Source organism: Anas acuta, chromosome 11 (genome assembly GCF_963932015.1).
Source record: "Anas acuta chromosome 11, bAnaAcu1.1, whole genome shotgun sequence".
NCBI classification, from domain to species: Eukaryota; Metazoa; Chordata; class Aves; order Anseriformes; family Anatidae; genus Anas; species Anas acuta.
The window spans coordinates 17,841,666-17,857,292 of NC_088989.1; the positions used below are offsets into that span (position 1 = coordinate 17,841,666).

Below are 15,627 nucleotides of genomic sequence, written 5' to 3' on the forward strand. Positions count from 1 at the left end.
AAGAACTCCAGACAAAAAGAGACTGGATCTGTGTGATGAGTAAACAGGAAACTGGGGACAGAAAAGTTAGAATGGAAGGAGTTTGCTGCCATATGTGAGAGCAGTTACCCTAAATCACTTCTTTGTTCTGAGCTAAGATTAGACATTTCAATAATTTAATTCAGAGGAACAGGCTAAATTCTTAAAACCAATATTTTTTCCATTTTTAGTAGTCTTCTGGATATATACCTAAAGACAAAAATGATTCTTTTTTCTCCCAATAATTACAAAGTTAAAATCTTGCAATATTCATACTCTGCATCTAGCATTATAGTATGCAAAATCAAGTCTGAAATTTTGCTTTTCACATTTTAGGCATCTGTTGTTGTTATGCTTTCACTCCATTCATTATACACTACTGTAACGTAGAGAAGTTGTTCTATCTTGCCTGCAAAAATGTCTTTGAAGGACAAAGTGGTCCAAGTCACAGTCTACAATGCAAGTTAAACAAGACTTTTATTTTTTCTTCCCAAAAGTGTTGCAACTTCTATATTCTCTCAGTAGTAAATCATCTATTTTTAGTCTTGTAAATTATCAGGGCTATGTCCCCAGTGAGTTGAAAGTTTTGTGGAAGACTTTGCTGTAATTTTTTTTTTACCTCACATTTCACTCGCATTTAGGAGTGTTTTCCTCACAATGTACTCGTTTGAATACAGTGTAAATGATTATTGAAAAAACAAACTATGGAAAAGCAGCTGTAACTGAAAAAGTGAGTTCAGTTGTGACCCAGTATGTACCCTTATACTCTAAAAAGTGAAGCTATGGAAAAAACATACTTTGCAAATAAATATATTTGCTCTGTAATAAAAAATACAACATAATTTCAATCATAAATTCCCAATTTAATCAGATTTTCTGCCCTATCTACTCATATTTTTCATGCTCTGGTAAGCTAGTACTCCAAGTTCAACTGCTGGGCCAAAGAACCGTATTCAGTAAAATGATAGGTCCACAAAGACAGATGAACACATAACAGGATGCTCTGGCCCAAACAACAGAAGTTTTCAAATGAAAGTAAGGGAGTCCTCAAGGTGACTTTAGTTCGCTGTAACAACAGTAGGTCACCAAGTTATAGCCTACAGTGTACCAACCTGCTGTATTTTATCATTTATTCATACATATGGCTAAATACCAGAAATCAACGTCATGTATATTCCCAAGATAACTTTTTTTTTTGCTTATACAATGATACATGGAGTAAGAAAATATTAATAATTCAGTTCACAGAGTAAAATCTTGCATAAAGAAATTACTTTAATGGCATCTGATACATACATGTCACATTGAAGAGACACTCGTATATTAATTTATACTGATGCAAATACAAGTAAGCATACCGTACGTGTCAACGTGCTATCAATAACATATTACCATTTGTTACATATATATGATGGACTCTTTAAACAGCATACTATTTTACTTTTGCTCTGCTAATACTGAGTACTCAAAGATTATTACAATATAAATAATAAAAATTTCATTCTGAAAAACAAGTCACAGGAAAGGTTATATATCAACCAACTTCAGTTGTAGTGAATGACAAGTTCCAGTAGTGTGGAAATAGTTTTAATTAGTATTTGACACATATTAAAGCCACCAACCAACAACACTCCCTAAAACATTCCCTTTTTTAATCAATTAAATTTTGTAACAAAGAATTTTTAGCAGTGAGTATTTATATCCTAAATTAGAAATACAAGGTTTCTGGCTGCTTTGTGTTTTGTTCCTGACCCAATGTTATTTTTCCTCCATTTCTGATCCAACCAGCTATTTAAATTCACCAGGATGTTTGCACATGTTTCCTAACTCACATTACATGTTAACTAGTACATTCTTTTTTACTATTATTATTATTTTTTGGCATTCAACACTTAATATTAAAAAGCAAATTCTATCCTACAAACGTCAAGTCATCAGTACTCAGTAAAAGGCCTGTAGCCTTCTATAAAATGACAAATAATCTTCACAGATGATACAGAATGTCATTCCATGAGAGAGATTACAATATGACAAAACTGAGAAAGAACTTCTGTATTGATAATGAAGGGTTTCAAGAACACAGTGGGCAGAAGTCCTAACATACTTGAAAAATATTTAACTGAACAATAATGGAGCAATGCCAAATACTAAAAGTTACCAAAGATAATTTTAATTGTTGTAGATATAATAGTGTTCAATGACAGCTGTTTTGGAACAAAAAGGTTATTTCCTGCAAATTATTATAATATTTTTCTCCCAAAATAGCCCCTGATTCACTGCTAAAGTTACCTGGCATTCTCTAATGGTTAGCACAGACTAAAAACCAATTATTAATTTTATTTTTTAAAGATTCTTAAGATCTTAAATGAAAATAATGATTTATTAAAAAGCCTAATAGGAGTCAATTCAGAAAAGCTGCTGACAAACCAATGGAACTATTTGCATGAGTGAAACATCAATGACCTTAATACAATAGCTATTTCAAAGATCAATAAGAATTAAAGGTACTGCTTCTCTACCTAGCAAAATTTCATGAATGCTGGCAGCACATTTTTGGGTTGATTCGTGATTTAATCAGAGAGCAAGCAGATACCATTTATGTAGTAGAAACTGTCATCTGAGGCCTTTGAGTTTACCATTTGTACACATTTACACAAAATAACGTTAGAAAAATATTATGCCCTAATACTATAAATATTTATGTACTTCACTATGCTACTGTCAGGAGTCTCACACTGATTGTGAATCCATGTGTAAAAGTTAGCAGTCAGAGTTGTGTGTGAGCTTATTTTGTTGGAGTATACCAAGGTGGTCACAACTTTCATGAAATAAGAAAAAAGCCCTTGCAATACATTTTGTGAGATGCAAGAAAAGTGTGATTACATTTTATTGGTTTGCTACTCCTTCTGGTGATTCTTTCAGAAATAACATTAATAAAGTTGTATAATTTTAGGATGCTTAACACTATATTAATATATATTAACTAAAAGGACAAAATAACCCTGCTTTTTAGCCTTTGGTTTTGTTATTGGAAGATATGCAACCTATTACTGCAAAGACTAATGAAGATATTTAATTTAAGATAATTAACTCTCTATAATTGTCTGAACATCTAATTCTCTTTTAGACTTTATGATGTACATCTGCCCTATGTTTGTAAGTATGCAAGTATATAAACCTGATCTACCAGCCATTTGAAAAAGACAGATCATCTCAATTCTCCTCAATTTAAAATCCTCTAGCATTTCTCTCAGTAATGGAAATCAAAGTTGTGGTAACATCACTGTGAGATCTATCCCACAGTGACTGAAATGTTGAGAAACTAATCCTTAAGTCTGGACAGTATACTGGGAGATGCTCTTGATTCAATGACTTTCACTGGGATTTGGCAGTTGCAGCGTATACTGTTTTTCTACAGAATCCTCATTTAGTTGAGCGACAGTATTTCTGACATCTATCTGGAGCACCCTGGAGACTGGGGTAAAATATGTAAAAAGCAGGGATTTTAAAAATAGTATTTCAAATTAATTCCATCACAACAATGTATAAAAACTATAAAACAGGACAAAGGTCATAGGAAATGGAAGTGCCAAGCGATCTTCACACAATCCTCCAAAAGAAACAATAGGAGGGGGGGAGTTAATTCTTTTTTAACAATTATGAGGGAGTAAATATCACAAAAACTAACTTTCTCACACTCTTAAAGAGATTATTAAATTCTCTTCCTGAACAAATGTTCAGTTTGAACCTGGAAGCAATGTTCTCTAGATGCTTTAAGTTACATTTTGGACTTAGGAGTTTTCAGTTGTCTTTATTGGAATCAATGAACTGCTGTGTGAGAAGACGTAGCAAACTACATGAACATTAGAAATATGGGGTTTGATCTGCTGAAACAGTTATATACCAAGTCCATTAATGAGCACAAACAATTGTATAAATACTAATGACTTACTTTAGTAATAAAAGTATTATTCACATTTTATATATGAGCAAAATGAGCCACAGCTAAGTGACTTAGCCAGTGACCCACAGGAAGTCAGTGACACAACCAGGAATAGAACATAGACCTCTCAGCAGCTAGTCCCATGCTTTAACCACAAGACCAGCCACCCTCTTCCCATCTTATATTAGCACAACTGTAAATCTTGGTTGCATCAGCTACTAATTTAAGATGTCTAAACAAGTTCAACTGTAGAAATCTCAGTTTTGAAAGTTTAATGACTTAGATTCATAAATCTCTCTTAACTTAATCACACAACAAATTAGGATAAAATGGTGTTTTTAATAGAAACTTAAAATGACCACAAACTTTTTGTTGCTTTAAAATGATTCCTTCAGAAATAAATTTCTGATGTATTAGAAGATCTGATGGATAGCAGTATATGCTTGAGCTCTTTATTACTACACTCTTTTGTCTGAAATCTGTGTGTGATACAAAATTTAGATCCACCTGATCAGAATGGACTATAACATGAAGACAATATCCTATTACAGAAGAACCAGACAATCCCAGAGAAAACTTATTCTCTTCAAGACAGAAAGAAATCGGAGAAGTTGAGAGTTGGGGAAAGACCAAAGATAATGAATAAACCATTATAATTAGAGGTAGGCAGCCTGGTGTGATCTTGGCTTTACAGAATTTAAAGCAGGCATGATTTGGATTTTGATCTCTTTTTATCTGAGCTTCAAGGTTCAGGAAAAGGAGGATCATTTTTAGTTAAAAGGGTTCTTGTTTTGACCCGCTCAATAGTTATCTACAAAAAATCTGCATTATGCCTAGTCCTATCACTTTTGCTGGATCCAAGGCACAGCATGCTAAAATGCAGTATAACAATACTGTAGGGCGATCTCCAAAGAGAGTCTGGAATCATACCAAGGGAATAGTCTTCCACCATCACTTATTATTTCCGTATAAAACTCCACTGATTGCAGTTTAAACTCCTGATTTCCTTCAAGTAAAACTGCATATAGAAAGAATGTGAAAATTGAAGATAGGCATGTGGCAGAATATTATGAAATACTTATTGCAAACATATCTTCCCAGAAGACCAAAAACTGCCAGTAAAGAGAGAATAAGATATGCTAATGCAAAGTTCTTGTTATCAATAAATGAACAGCAGCTATGTAAATTGAAAAAATACATAACCCAAGATAAAGAAGACAGGGTAACTGTAAAAAATGCAGCAATACAATAGTTTCATAGCTTTCTTAAACCCCTTTACTTTAAAACAATGCAATTTACACAGCCAGAACTGTTCTGACTGCTAGATTTATAGTCACACTGCTGGAGTATGAGATTGCCCTCTAGATGTTACGCTTGGCTAGGTAATTTTTCATTCTTTCCAGTATACCGAGATGGGACACACTGTGTGATTTGTGATTTTAAACTTCTGTAATGCACCTGGAGACCTAAAGCATAGACACAATGGAAACATCAAAATAATTAAGTAAATTTGAAACTAGTATATTTGCAGAGACAGGAAGGCGTATACATTTTTCACCTCCGTATCCTTAAAAGATTTCTACCCTTTTCAAGACCTACCTGGCATACCTTAGAATCAGTTGCACAAAAATTCCTTCATTAAGATGGGAAAGAAAAATAAAATTGTTTAAGACAGACTATTTGGGCCATACCCTTATCCATCCCAAGATTCCAAAAGTACTCTTTCTCGTTTCAATGGGACTATTTTTGCTGTATAATTCAAGTCAATCTGCTTCAACTTTTCTTAATAATTAAAATGAATAAATAGTATACACACACCACAGGAATAAAATCTTTTTTTCAGATGCATCAAACTTCAAAAGATTTACCATTTCTTCCATGTGAAAAGAACTAATTAATGCTTTTAGAACCAGTAAGAAAAATAAAGTAAAACTGATCTTTTCTGAAGACAAGTTGTCATCTAACTTTAAAATCAGAACTGATGTTGAGGCCCTTTTCAACTTGCCTTTGAATTTAGGGAAGAATTGCCCGTGATTCAGGAAGGCCTGAGCCTGACATTTCATTCTTGTTTCATAATGCTTAAGGTCCCAGCCAAACCTGGGAATTCATTCAGATAGCAGGGCAGACAGTCGCCATAATCAAAAGCCTGCAGTCAAACGATGCAAACAAAAGCCGCATGAGAAATTGATAAAGAGATTTCTTTATTATTACCATTTCATTACTGAAAAAAGAAAATCTAGAATTAATTTTAGAAAAGATAATGTATTTGTAGTCTGCTTTCATCAGCAACACAAAAACAATTGGCTTTTTATCTTCCATGAGTGAAAAAAATGACCTTTGTTGATAAAAAAAGCCAGATTAATTCAAATCATAAATAAGATGTATTTTTGACTACCAAAGAAAATTTAAGAATTCTTCCCTTGAATCTTCTAATTAATATTAGCTGTCTTTCTAAAAGATACAGGGCACCAAACACTACATAAAAAGCTGTTAAGCAGGAAATCAGATTAAGTAATTTATTTTTCCTTTCCTGTCTCAATCTGTTAAAATGCATATTTACAAAACTTAAGTAATTTGTACATAATAAGCCAATATTACATTTCTGCTTTATATCCTACAAATTCTTTTCAAAGGATGAACTTGTTAAAACAGCACAATGCTTATAATTTAAAGAAAATTGTATAGTATTTGTAACGATTCTCTGAAAGCTCAGTTTGGTTGATTTCTTTGGGCTGAGTTGGATATGTCTTTATTCCACATATGGAATTTAATTTAAAGTATTATTTATGTGTGCATACAATTTTATTACAATTAAAAGTAAAATCTAAAGAATGTTTTTTTTTCCTGCTTTACTTATGACCTTATTAGAAGTCTAGCATCGAAGTCTGACTTTATATTCACAATCAGATGTTTATTAATACCTGCCATTTTCTGGAATGCTCCCAGTTTCATGAAGTTTTTTAAAATGTGTATTTTAAAGTCCTGAGTTTTTGAAGAGCTCCTCTGTTAATCAGACAAATTAAGGGGGTATATTCTCCAGTAGTTCGCACAGAGAACAGTGTTGTTTCTGTTCTCAGCAGAGCTAAATTTGAACTCTGTGGAGGTGTCCAGCTAAGATCCTTCTTTTAATATCCTATTGAAACTTTACATAAGATATTGTTGTAAAGTGGTTAGAAATAGTATTAAAATAGGTATTTAAACCTCTTTTATTGGTATATTATTTTTACCCACATTTGCCTGTTTATTCATCCATGGCATCTTGAGCTAATTCTGAGGTTTTGTTTTACTTGTTTTCAGTCCCTGGCTTCTAATTCTGAGTCAGCGTACTACTGAATAGGTATTACTGCAGTAAGCCTAATAAAAAAAAAAGAAAAAAAAAAAAGAAAAAAAAATGATGAAGAAAACAAACAAAAGATTTCCACTTTTCTAGAGCTAAAACATTCCAGATGGAAGGAAAATAGAAAAAAAAATCCTTGATATGTCAAGGCAGAAGTAATGCTTACTTCAAGCCCATACAAATAGATAATTCTCATAAAAATTAACACGAGGCTTCAAGCCTCTACAGAGATTGTTCTCATAAACAAAAAGCTGTAGGCAATGTTAGTATCTATAAGTCAACCAGGTATTTTGACGTATTCAACTCTAATCTATAAATTGCCTTCAGTATACAAATAATAAAGCAAACGGAGACTCTCTTTCAAAATGCCTGATGACTAAGAACCATAATGAGGCAAATTTAGGATCCTCTGAATCTTCTAATGATGTCCAAGAGATCAAGGGTTTTTAAAGATAAACTGTTGTATCCTGGGGCATCTTGACTTATAAGATGACTCTCTGAAGAAGGTTGTTGATCTTATGACTTACTTTTAACATCTAACTTCTATTTAAAAGAATCTAAGGGTGAAATGGAAGGAGGTGACATGCTTGTTTGAACTTGCTCTGTCTTGAGACTTACTGAGCATAGCCTATACCGCTTCTCTCTGCATTCCTGAGAGGCAAGGGGAGGGGGGGGGTCTGTAGCTAAAAAAAGTGGGGGAAAAAAAGAATTTCATTTACCTCCGTTACTGCTAAGAATCTTTTCAGAAAAGCATTTAGTCCTGTCACAGTAGGATGCAAACTGACGTGAGGTGACCAAAGCAACTACCCGCAGCGCAGAGAGGAGCTAGCTGGAGGAGAATGGGAATGCAAAAGAGAAAGCAGTTAGCAGCCGGAAAAACTAAATTTTCAGTTACAGGAGATTACAGGGAGCAGAGATCAAATTCCAGATCCACTCCAGGGCCCGCGGTCTGCCCTCACGCAAGGTACACGCTTGTGATTTGGCTTAACGGGCACGGACCCGGAGGGAACCGGCTCGGGTGAACGGACGGGGTCTGACGGGGAAGGGCAGGGGAAGGGGAAGGCGCGCCTCCTCCTCCTCCTTCTCCTCCTCCTCCTCACTGACCCGTTCCCTCTCCGCGTCCACCACCTCTCCCGTCCCTCTGGGTGCCCGCCCGCCCCGGCAGCCGCAGCCGAGCCCCGCAGCTCAGCCCCTGCCCCTCCCCGGAGCCCGCCACCGGCCGCGGCTCCAGCCCCGACCCGCGCAGCGCCCCGAGCCCCGGCCCGCGGCGTCGGCTCGCCCCTGGGCGACGGCCGGGTGGGCCGGCGGGGGGCGGTGCAGCGGCGGGGGAGGCGGTGCCTGGCCGGTAGGATGGGCCGGGCCGGGGAGTTTATCCCGCTGGAAGGGAACAGTGTCCCCGGCTGAGACTTGACAGCACCAGGTCAGTGCGGGCTACCGGGGGAGGGGAGGAACCTTCCCCTGAGGTGAGGGGGGCGCGGGGACAGCCGCGGGCTGAGGGGGGAGCCGCGGGCTCCTGAGGGGCGCCGCGGCTGGGGGCGAGGAGGGGCTGAGGGGAAGCGCCTGGGGCGGGAGCGGAGCAGCCCCGGCGTGGGGACAGGGCTCGGGCTCGGCCCCGGGGCGGGGGGAACCGAGCCGCCGGGGATGCTCGGGGACCGGGCGGGCTTCGAGGGCGAGCGGGCTCCCAGGGGTGCTCCCGGGGCTGAGGGGCGAGGAGGGGGAGTTCGGGAACGCGGGGCACGGCCCGGGGGGGCGGGAGGGCTGCCGGGACACGGCTCCGCTGCCGGTGGGGGCCGCCTGAGGGAACGGCACGGGGCGGGCACGGGGAGCCCGGCGCCGGGGCTCCAGGTGCGCCTGGCCGGGCTCGGGGTCCGGGGGCTGGGGTTTGGGGTCTGGGGGCTGCCGCCCCCCCGGGGGGGGCCCAGGGGCCATCCGCTGCCCGCCGGGATGGGGGCATCGCGGGCGGAGCGCAGCCCGGTGCTGCGAGAGGAGAGCGGGGCGGCCGGGGAGCTGCTGGCGCTCACCTGGCCCCGTTCGCGTAATGAATGAAGAGCGTTGGTTGGCGGTTTGGGTTTTTCTTCTTTTTATTATTTATTTCTCAACCGCAGAAAGTCAGGGAGCCTTCCTGAGCCTGCAACAGCCGAGATGCTGTGTTGAAATGTGTTGTGTCTTGATGGCATGCCTCAGGTTCGCAGGAGCATTTTGTAATCTTCCTGGTGTCATTTCTCTCCAGGGTATTCTACAACTGGAGAGTGCAAGTTCCTGTGGTGTTGTAACTTCACGGCACTGTGTACACATGACCATACAATGCTGACTTAACAGTGATGTATTTATTAATAATCAGTGACGTAAGACTGGTATTTGCTCTGATGGAAAGCTCAGGAAATTATCAATTTCTCCACGTGCTGTGGGCTCTGGCTTCCTTTAAATCAGAAGGATCGATTACAGCTCTCCCCGAAATACCTGAGGCTGTGGGCTAGCCTGGTAGTCGTGACCTGCTGCCCCATCTCTGAACAAGCTTTTGCTGTGGAACATGGTTGTAGCGTTCCACTTAAAAATGAGTAGCCAAAACAAAAATATATAAATATGTACATTTCTGGTAGCAACTATTCCATAACTTAATCAGTAATTTAGCTTTTAAAACGTTACTATAGTTTGTTACTAGTTAACTAAAATTTTCCAGTGTACACCATGTATGACATATGATACTCAGTGCTGTCCATGGGAATGAACTTTCCTCTGTTGTGCTCCCATTAATATCAAAATTTATTGTGTGAAGTGGTGTTTGACATCATTATTCTTTTGGCTGTCACAAAAAATAGCTTCAAAAATTGTGTAGAGATTTAATTATAAGATTAAAAGAAATCTGTCTAAGCAGTGTGTTAAGGCATGTGGTGCAATATAAGCATGAACTTGTCAAGGGGAGAGAAAATTGAAAAAGTAATTGGCATGGAGTTTGAATGATAACCAATCATAAATGTAATTCAACGTTTTTTTTTTACACAGGCAGTACTTGAATTTGAATGTTCTTAGGCATCAGTTTTGTAAAATATCTCATTAACTAACTAAAGATAGTATGTGTTTCTTAGCAATGCCTCTCTGTCAGGTTCCTGGACCTTACAACTTATTACACGTCAGCACTCAATGAAACTTCCATTACAATATGGTCATTACACAAATAATTTTTTCTCCTCCGAAATGCATTTATATTTCATATAGTGAAATATCACAAAAAAATGAAGGTGGCAAGATATTAGAAATTAGCTGATGAACATTGAAGCTATGCCTCTTTTAGCTTTCCCTATGTCCGTCTCTTTTCTGTGAATTTTTGGAGACATCCATAAGTCCATTTCTAAATCAATAAAACAAATTTAGGTCCCACATCAATTACTAGCACTATAATTTAGTACTTCTAGCAGTGGCTCATAAAATGAATTTTGAAGAAAGTTATACGGAAAAAGCAGGAAAAAGTTTAAAAGTAGAAAGAAAACTGCTTTGTGAAATGATGGATTAAATAATGAAACGTATCTATCATAGGTTTTTTCCGTCTTGATTTCTGAGGCTTCCTTTTTGTTTTACATGTATGTTCTGTTCACAGTGGCATCAAATATATTTACCAGCCAGTTTTTGTAGCCTAAATGTGAAATGTGAATTGTTAGTTATGCATATTTGATATTTGAAATTTGAGGATTTTTTTTTTTTTTTTTTTTGTCACAAGAATTATCCCGATACTATCTTCTGGCATACAGTAAAACAGTTTCCAGTGCAGTTACTCAAGAGAAATTAAAATACAATTATAAGTTCTCTACACTGGGTACTTTTGAAGTCATGGACACAACACTCTCCATTAGTTGTTGTTATTAGTTTCATTTTTAAATCACTGGTAGACTTATTTAATAACAGACTCTGTCCCAACTTAGCATCATATTAGATGAGTGCTAATTACTCTGTACTGTGTTTCCATAATGATCTATATTTTTTTAATGTTAGGGATCTATTTTTCATGTACTTTACAGCAAGTGTTCACTGTGTGTCAGTTAACTTTTTGTGGCCTGACAAAAGAAAAAGTTAGAAATAATACAAAGCAAGAGAGCATTGTTATATTCAAGTCCTGCATACCCATGCCACAAACAGAAGCTGGGATTTCCCAGTAACAGGTCAGTTCTTAAGGATTTAATTTAACTGCTATGGATCACTTGGAAGAAATCCCCACTGCCACCTCTTTTTTTGCCTGCAGAGGCTTTCCCAAGACTGAACAAAAATGAAAGAGCCGTAAGATTTGTCTTCAGATATTCAGATTCCCATGAGCATGAAACATAAATTGAATCCTACATTAAATGATAAACTTCTTGCGTTTCTCTCACCAGTTCCACACCACCACCCTGGCCGAGTGGTGTGGGTTTTTTTGCTTTTTTTTTTTTTTAATGAAATATAGTTTGTCTTTTTAAGTTGTTATTTTTCACTCCTCTCACACGACAAGGCAAATATAAAACTAAATCTTTTGCTTTTTTTTTTTTTTTTTTTTTTAATTCAGGAGGGGGAAAAAAAAGGCATCTGTAGTCTGCATATCTCAAAGCTTTCACAGAACTTAAGACAACTTGATCACACTCAAACTTTCTTCCCCCTTTGAACTCACTTTCCAGCATATTATTTGGTCTGTTTCTCTACTCCTGAACCACTCAGGAATTGAGTGCTTGAACTGAATTGAACTAAACAATTGCATCATTCTCCAATTAAGATTTGTGATGTATGAACTATATAGATATTTTTAATTACCTGTATTGAAGTAATGCCTAGCAGCCCGGTCAAAGTTTGGGCCATTTGGTACTCAGTCAAACAAAAAGGTTTTCCCTGTCCTTAATACCATGTGATCTATGAAACAGGAATGCAAATAGTTACATATTTGCAATGGAGACACGATATAGTAGTGAGATTGATGCAAAAATTGTAATTTACACTTTCAGTGTTTCAATTTATGCTCATAACAGTAACAGATTCTTACATTGGTAACAGATTCTAAACTGTATTTCCATTACAAATGGAAAAAACTAAGGTATATTTGTTACAACAAATGTGGTAACTTTCAGCAAAAGATTTCCAAGCAGCACCTTATTATCTATTGCTGTTTCACTGGCCTTCACTGTAAATAGGCAAAAGAAATCCTACTTAGAAAGAAGGAAGATAGGTAACTACCTCAAAAACCAGGTTGTATGTTTCTGGAATCAACTACCAGATGATGCTTTGTGGACTTGCATAAGCCACCCCCTTCCCTCATGACTAAGCAGATCACCTTCATGCCATGCAGTCTGCACATTCAGGACAAAGTCTATGAATTCAAGTCTATGAATCCCAAAGTCTACTCTGCTGGTTGATAATTAGCAATTTAAAAAACACAAAGCTTACGTAGCTTTCTGTATGTATGTTCAGGCACAAGTGTGCTTGATGAACGCCGTGATGAATGTATATGTATTGTTGTGCACATACTTGGAGGGCATATGTGTGCGCAGGTAACGTATTAACCCTATGTTATGGAAAGACTTCCTGCTTATCTCAGTGATGTAGAAAATCTATATATAACATGAGATAACACTGTGATAAATATTGGACAATATCCAAACGGAGAAATACAGGGAACATTCCACTGTATCAAAAAAAGGTCACGTTGGTTTATTGGAAGATGCATAGAGGCTAGAAAAGAAGTCCCGTCTTTGTTTAAGTCAGTGGAGGTTCTGATGTTTCAGTAGGGTCAGGTTTGCCATCTGCATACAGTGTTTGAAATGTCCTGTATGCGGCTTGCTACAACTGCTGAAGTCAGTCGGTGGTTTTAGTATACAGAACATAGAGGGCCCAACTCTAAACGAGTTTCTGTTTTCCCAGTGAGACTAAACGGCTGAAATGAAATAACTGTGAATATATATTGCAGTAAAAGCCCTAGTGTTTTTTTTTTAATGGTTTAAGAAATGTAAGTAAAACAGGAATGATATATTTCTCTTGCTTTTGTTCTAGAATTTGTATGATCGATTTCTTAAAGTATTTTAACTGTAAGTGAAATAGTGACATTTTGGTACAGACTTTACAGTTGGGATTAGTTTATTCCAGGCCCTCAAATTAGGCATGTGTTCTAGTCTGAGGTCTTGTAACAGCTATTAGGAGAGGAAAACATGAAACTTCACGCTGTTTTACGGATCGTTGGTGATGTTAATTCCATGATCTCCATGGGGGAATTGTGTCTTTCCTCTTTATCACAAATTTGATTGTGACATATTTTAGACTCCCTTCCGCCAGAACCCTATTCCTTTTTTATAGGGAACTTCCGGCTACAATTCAACTGACTTTACCTGTGTGCATTTCTATAGTTCTGAACATGTGATTTTGCGTACAGCTTTAGCTGTCCTGTAATACTTATATAGAATAAGTGAGAGGGATGGAAATGTTCTTATTGAGTCTCGTGTTTTTCCACTGAGTTTAAGCACATTACTTTTCAGAGAATTTCATATTTGCACAAAGTAGCCCTGCCCAATTATGATCTGGTCTTAAACTTTTTACACAAGATGTGATTACAGTACATTGCATAAAACAGGATTTTATGTTATAATATTGCATTGTAAGTCCATAGTACTTGTGTGTTTGTTTAGATTTATTGAACAGAGGTGTTGTGTAACTGCTGTAACTATTCACAGTTGTGCAGCAGCAATTCTGAAGTTTGGGAGGCTTTCAGCTTAGGTTGCTATCTCTATACAAATAGAGTGATATATGTTCTTCATATTTATGCTAGGGGAATATTTTGATGTTTCTCAACCATGGTGGTTTGAAACATATGTCAGACTACCAAAAGAGTCAATCTGTTAGACCAAAAAAAGGAACTATGAAAAGAAAAATGTTAATTACAGGCTTTAACACTCACACCAAGATCTTCTAGTAGGGGTGGTCAGAAAAACAGGTTTTACTACCTAGGCCTGGTGCTTTGTGGTGCTATCTAATGTGGGGGCTTGTGGAAAAATGCAGCCACTTCTATTTACTGCCTTTCATAACGCACATATTTCCTCATGGTAGGTTTAGGTTCTGACTTCTTTATGTCTACAGTAAATAACACTCAAGAGTTTATCCTTTCATCTTGAATATGTTTTACTTGGAGTTTCTGTTCATTCTTCCCTACAGTGGTATTTCAGCTACAAAATTTTATGTGAAATCTCAGTTTTTAAGCTTAGTAGAAGCTTGTTAGAGTGTGGTATCTTGCTAAATTGATTTCTAATCCTACCTAAGAATTTGAAAAATATAAAGCCAAATTTTATTTCTAGTTACACCCAGAGATACCTGTAGATAAGTAAGTACAGCAGTGCGGGAGGGCAAAAGGGTGCTTTGTTTGCACAGAATTTTATCTGTTTTCTCTAACCTTATTCAGGACCATATTTGATTGAATCATGAGAAAATTTGAAGAGGCTGAGTAGCTCGTTCCCTCCAGAACAATGAAAATGTCTGTTGTTTGCTTTCTAGCTTGTTGGATATGTGAACCAAAGTTATTTCACTGACCTAGCAATGTAGCTGTTCCTCAGAATCTGCTGAAGTTAACTACTGACAGTGGATGGAATTGCTTCTTGGAGAACTAAGTTCTGTTAGATTGCTACTGTGTTTCGTCTTTATCTCCTGGATGCCATCATTTGCATTTAAACTATGCGTATCTAACAAGCCTGATTTGTGCATTAAGACATGTTAATATGTATGATTTTTAAATTATTAGAAATATTATGAGTAGCAGTCTAATACTTTATTTATTTTAAATATCCCATAGTAACAGTCAGCATAAAGTAGTTTGGCAAATGACTAACATATTGTAAAACTCATAAGAAAGTGTAGATTTTTGATGTTTTTGCCCAGAACATGATTAAAGAGGATGGAAACAAAAGTTCTGCAAATGTGCTTTCACTTTCAGAATTTCCAGCTGTTGCTGAAGATGTTTGAGATGATAAACAAGATGAAACTAAGCTATACTTAGAACAAAAGGATTTAGCATTAAATCAGTTCTCTGAATGAAATAAGCACTATTTAAAAGTGGGGGTCACTTCTTTTCTGGATTTTTTTATTTTTTTCTATTTTTACATTCATTCCAGAGTTAGTGCCAGAATTGCTAAATTAGCCTGGAGAAGGTTATTTAGTAAGGATCTCAGCTAAGTATGAATTGTTGTGATTAACTGTAGAGTAAGTTTCAACATCAGTATTGCAAAAGGTTACTATCACAGGTACTGAAATTAAAATAGGGAATTTAAAAAGTGGCATTGAAAATTTACTTTGAAGGTTCCAGATTTTTGACAGTGGTTTTAAAGCATTTCTCATG

At 37.3% G+C, this 15,627-nt stretch overlaps 1 protein-coding gene and 1 long non-coding RNA gene across 4 annotated transcripts in view; one reads left to right on the forward strand and one right to left on the reverse strand.

Annotated features, from left to right (window-relative positions):
- Positions 1 to 1,275: 1,275 nt before the first annotated feature.
- On the reverse strand, positions 1,276 to 8,544 carry LOC137862658 (uncharacterized). Of its 2 annotated transcripts, XR_011100463.1 has the most exons (3): positions 8,403 to 8,544; positions 8,018 to 8,127; positions 1,276 to 4,979 (listed from the first exon to the last, which is right to left on the reverse strand). It is a non-coding gene; the product is annotated as an uncharacterized lncRNA (long non-coding RNA). The 2 variants fall into 2 exon arrangements; XR_011100462.1 differs by lacking the exon at positions 8,403 to 8,544 and having other exon boundaries at positions 8,018 to 8,384.
- Positions 8,545 to 8,578: 34 nt separating this feature from the next.
- The window catches only part of PPARG (peroxisome proliferator activated receptor gamma), a 60,870-nt gene continuing 53,821 nt past the window's right edge, over positions 8,579 to 15,627 (forward strand). The window contains exon 1 of one of the 2 annotated variants that reach the window (XM_068694899.1): positions 8,579 to 8,718. The gene's annotated coding sequence lies outside the window, so the exon portion shown is untranslated. Of the gene's footprint in view, positions 8,762 to 15,627 lie in introns of both variants that reach the window. The other variant, XM_068694900.1, reaches the window with a different exon arrangement.